The sequence below is a fragment of the Dufourea novaeangliae genome, unplaced genomic scaffold (genome assembly GCF_001272555.1).
Source record: "Dufourea novaeangliae isolate 0120121106 unplaced genomic scaffold, ASM127255v1 scaffold7, whole genome shotgun sequence".
In the NCBI taxonomy this organism is placed as follows: Eukaryota; Metazoa; Arthropoda; class Insecta; order Hymenoptera; family Halictidae; genus Dufourea; species Dufourea novaeangliae.
Window position 1 is genome coordinate 4,967,261 of NW_015373896.1, and position 5,777 is coordinate 4,973,037.

Here is a 5,777-nt window from a genome sequence, read left to right on the forward strand (position 1 = left end):
TATATATCCATAAACGTTAAATAAATCAATCTATAGCACATGAATTCATGTGACTATTTGTTATACAGATAATCGCTACCCCGATAATCGTAACCCCCCACCGATCGTCAAAAATAAAAAGGTCGATCGTTCAATTTTCAAGTACCACGCATTCACAGGCTGAATATTATCCCACGCAACAAACTTTACTTTTCACTACCTTTTCAATCACACACCGAACCTTTCACGTCAACCTTGCACAACAGCCGCGCAACGCTCCGTGTAATTGCAGAAAAAAACGTGGTACAAAATGCAGGAAGCAAAAATTCACGATATGATAAATTCGTGGCGGACGGATCAGAATTTCATCCCGCAAATGGATTCCATAACGACGAAAGTGGCCCGTGTGATTAATTATAGAATGACTCGACGAAATAATCGGGGACCAGAGGTGCTCGATGTGTCTGGTTCACAAGGGCGAACGCAGGCACATGTACAGGGTGTCCCACCTAACGTGAACACCTTTAGTACATCAGTTTTCTTTTTATTTAACGCAGTTTTAACATTCGTTTTACGTTTCTTACCAATTATTATATTAATTCAGTACTTGAATGATGACCTTGAAATTTTAAAAAACTATGACTTTGAGAAAAAAATTTTCTTTTCATAGTATGTGCCTCTTCTGACCGAATAATACTTCCCCCTCGCATATTTTGTGCCTTCAAAAACAAGTGAAATATTGAAGGTGCTCACGTTAGTTGAGCCACTCTGTATAACAATAAGAAACATTTATTAACCCTCATCCGTTCCTTGTGTCAATTTAACATATTATTTTCCTAAAAAATGATGTTACTTCAGTCCTGTGTAGGTAAATTTAGCTGAGGCTCCGGTGACTGTTATTTTGTACAATTTGCAAATTTTAACTTTTCATCTCTTCATTATATTAATTTTTTTTACCATTGGGATAAGGTTGAGAAATATTTTTTTCTTATCGTACTGTTTGCTCCTTCTAAACAGATATAATACTTACCTCTCGCATGATTTTCTATCTTCAAAAACAATTGAGATATCGGAGGTTCTCCCGTTAGATGAGACACCCTGTATATTCTCCTCGATTGTGTGCGGTACTTTTCTTCTTCGATGTATTTAATGTATGCGCAGTCATTCCTGATTCAGCAGAGCTCCGCGGGCACAGGATGAGTCATCCCCTCGTGCATTGACACTCGAGCCGACACGGTAACGTAGGCACTTTACAGCCTCAAACGAGAGAATCGATTCTCTCTCTCGTCCCCTTTCTCCCGGTTCGATCCGTCTCCGTTTCTCCCTCTATCAATTGGACGTGTTGCTGCGGCAACTCCGGTGTCAGCAACATTACTGAACGCGCAGAGGAGACGAGATAGAAATGTCAAGCTGGTCTAACAAGGATGCCACTCGCGGCATATAGTTACCCGGACAACGTCGAAAACAATTCGCGCAATGTACATTCGGTGTGTTCCGGCAAATTAAAACGTAGGATCCCGTTAATACGCGGCGAGGATGGTTTTCACTAGTGTCAAGGAGAGAAGTAGGGGTGGTGAGGACCCGTGGGAATCGATAACAGGGAGGATCGTTTCGAACGAGCCCGTCTGGACATAACGATCGTTCAGCTTCCTGACTTGGACGACCTGGATCGAGCCCAGTGATGAAAGACTTGTTTTGGCTGAGTTGCCGTGATGTTGGACGTTGAAAGAGTAACGTAGAATTAGGTGAAGAATTGTGGCGGAACCGTGTAACTGGATAAGAGGGATTTAGGATTGGTGAAGATTGATAGAAAGACATAAAACTGGCAGAGATGGTCTTATAGACTGTAGGGTTTGGAAGGCGTGTTTCGGTGGGGAAAATAAAGTGAGAGGTAGATTGCGGAGGGAAAAAAGAGGAAAGGCTACCTGGCAGACTTCGGACATAGAGATGTGTTGGAAATGAGTGGGGAACCGACTGACTGCGAGAAAGGCATTGTTTCGGAAGCCCTCTAGTGGTGAGTACTGGAGGAAAAGACAAAAAAGAAATAGTGGGCAAACAGTTTTGATTCGCAAGATTTAGTAAGGAAGTCTTTGGATTCTTTAGACACAAGATATCAGCTCTGGATAATGCGTGATGATACCTAGAAAATATCATGGACCCATAGAAGCACGTTAGAGACGAACTGAGGTCCATGAGGTCAAACGGAGAAAATATAAAATCGATCAGGCGGAGTAGAAAAGGCACCGAATCTATCCCACCAAGTAGAAAAAGCCCTGAATATATCAGACCAAGTGGAAAAGGTCCGTAATCTGTCAGACCAAAGTGGAACCTGGCCCGAATCTGTTAAACCAAGTAGAAAAGGCCCCAAATATATCAGACCAAGTAGAAATGGTCCTGAATATATCAGACCAAGTGGAAAAGGTCCCTAATCTGTCAGACCAAGTAGAAAATGTCTTAAATTTATCAGACCACTTGGTTCTACTTAGAAAAGGTTCTGAATGTGTCAGACGAAGTAGAAAAAGCCACTACTCTATCAGGCCAAGTGAAAAAGGCTCTGAATTTATCAGACGAAGTAGAAAAGACCCCGAATTTATTAGACCAAGTAAAAAGGGCCTAACAACTCCAACCTAGACTCATACGATCCACTCCCAAACTATCTGGTTAGTTTGCCTCGATACTCACACACTTTCGAAATCTTTTACACGATAAATCCAGAGTCTGTTCCATTGGACCCAATTTAATCCCTTCCCCATTTAGTCTAACGGCTCCATAATCCCATTAGTGCCGTTCGTGTTACAGCAACCACCGATGATCATAGAATTCACCGTAACAAACCGCTATCGACCAGGTCGTACAGAAGAATTGAATAGAATTCTCCTAAGCGTCTGTACCAACCGCGAGAGAAAAAAAAAACGGTTGCCATGACGTCGCAGAAGCAGTAAATTCGCGATTTCCACGGAACAAACAGCACGTACGCCGCCACGTGAACGCAAAGTGTCGCGGCGGCGCATTACCTGGAATAATTTATAGCGCAAAATTGTAGTCACCGGGCCAGAACGGATGACACACGTAAGACAAATGGCGCAGAAGCGACCGGTAATCTCTCCCATACGTTCAACGGCGGGACGTCCTGTGGGATCACCGAAATGGACGTTCGCCCTGGTCCCACGAATATCGTTCCATTATCCTAGTACCAGCTCCTGTGCGATCACGTAAGCTCATCGGGCATTCGCCGTGCGCGCACGATTCCTTTGATTCGAACGCTCGATTATCGGTCCCGATCCTGTGGCCCATGGAGGCAATGTGGGGAACGCACGACTGATAAGCGTCGACCAGCCGAAATTAGTCGCCGTAATGGAAACCGGAATTAATATTGGGGAGGGGGCACGAGTGGAATACGAATACGGCCCCTAATCGCGTAAAAGGGATGACCAACAAGTGCTGTCCAGTGGCCACGAAAGGGGATGAGATCTAGAATATTGACTAATATTTTTGGGATCACTTGCCGATTAATATTATTTATTTATTTATTTATAAACGGGTTGACCTCGTTTTTTCTATAAATTGTTTACAAATATATATGTTCTATAATTGTTGCAAGTTGCTTAAATGTCTGAACCGTCTCGGAGAGATATCTGTACATTTGATTTAAAAGATGATGTAGAGTTGTCAAAGAAATTGATGGTGTTAGAGAATTTATTAGGTAAATTTGATAATCTGGTGATGACATCGGTATCTGAAATTCCTTACACATGACAAGTTGCGATAGTAGGCCAACCTAGGCGATGGTCCAAATTTCAATTCCAAAACATACATATTTTTAGTCACGTTTATTACTTCATACCAGCATAAATATCATCCATCGAGCTTTAATATCCCCTTTAACCGTTACTTCAGACTTTCATTGGTTTCGTAATGTCTTCTGACATTTACAAAATATATTCGATAAGTGTCGTGATACTTCCAAGCGGGAGTGTACGTCATATAATATTCACCGAGACCGAATGCCAGCCAGTACAAAGCGTGCTCCCTTAGAAAACAGACATCGCGTTATTCATACACATCCCCCTGGTCGCAATTTTTCCCATGCAGATTAAATCACGTAGAAGGGACTTTTTCTCTGTCTCTCTCGGTATCCGCGTAAAGGTGCGCTCAAACGTGCTCCGATTTCAAAGAGAATCCTATCTCTATGGCAACACACGGCTGCATATCGGTGTGACTTCCAAAACGGCCCCCTAGAAACTTATTGGCCGTTTCGCGACTTACGTAAGCAATTTTACCAGTTCCACGGTGCGTCGACGTTACACCAGCCCGGGAAAAGATTCCCGAGATCAAGAATCCGATTCAACAGTTCCTGTTATAACAGACACGATATCATGGCCTCCGTCTGGGCACGCGTGTGTCTCCTTCACAAGTAATCCCGGAGTAATCCTTTGATTTATGAAGACCCACGTTTCACTTCTACCACACCCCTCCGCCATTATCATCCGCTGGTAAAGCCAGTGAATCAGTCGTGTAACCTTAATCGATCAGCAATTTTAGTTTCGTCGACCCCAGACAGCCGTTTCCGTTGATCGAACCCTGTTGCCCAGTGAAAGTTGTAATTGATCTCTCTCCACACGCACGAGGATTCTCTGGTTTGACGGGTTATCAGGCTTCTTTTCGGGATCGATCTGAAATTTTCTTCTGCTATAGGGGATACACTGAACCCTCCTATAACACGGTGAATTTGTTTCCTGTTGTGTCGAAACGGTGTAAAGCGAAACTTAGTAATATGTATACAGTAAATCACCGATGAGTGTCCAAAGGCTCCTAGACACTGACAAGAAGAGGTCCTCAGGTGTAACACGGACTTTTTAATAACGGTCAGCACAGTGATAAACCTTGAAATTCCGAAGCCAATGATATTACTTTCAGCTTCATATAACCATTAATTTATGAAATATTTAATGTTCAGTGCCGAGGAGTCTTGGAACACTCATCGATGATTTACTATGACAGCGAAAAGTTAATTAAGTCCTGCTATATGGAAACAGGTGAAAGGACATGAAACGTTATAACCATTCAAATTTAGGGAATCCATCAAGGATACACAAAGCTGGATTCGTTTGTCCCCTAAGTCTCGATCCGAATCGAATCGCTTATTTCACGTAGACGATCACCTCCCTATCTATCACTTCCTCGGCTCGTTCGTATGCAGATCGAGCAACGGGATTCGACCTGTTTAATTAGTCTTCGGCCTTGGCAGGCCATGTATCCCCTTGCGTGGTCCGGGGCTCGCAGCGTCATTCTGGTCCCGGGATACACACCAGTCGAGACCACCCGGCGCCCGTGCGTCCGAGGTTGCCGAGCAACCGGTGAATATGCGCAATTACCGTGCCCCGGACCGGGCGAGAACGAGCGAACGTACGACGAACCGGGAGTCACCCGAGGAGATTCCAAAATAGAATGTGTGTATCCTCCAATTACCCCGGGCTAATGCGATCGAGTACGGAGAGGGATTCTTGGATGGTGACGACAACTTGTCCGCTGATGGAGGTGTTAACACCGTTCAGGGTCGATTGCATCGCCGTTTAGCGGACGTGCCGTTCGCAGAGTTGCTGGTACATAGGGGTGTAGAGAAGTCGTGGAATTTCCTTTGAATTGATTGCATAGGGGTTGTCGACACCTTTGGATCACGGTATTTGTAAAGATTTCTGACAGAAGGGTCTGGGTGCTGGCATGGTCTTAGGGTCTAACTGGGCCAGTTGTGATTAGTCGTGGAATTGCTTTGAATTGATTGCATAGGGGTTGTCCGA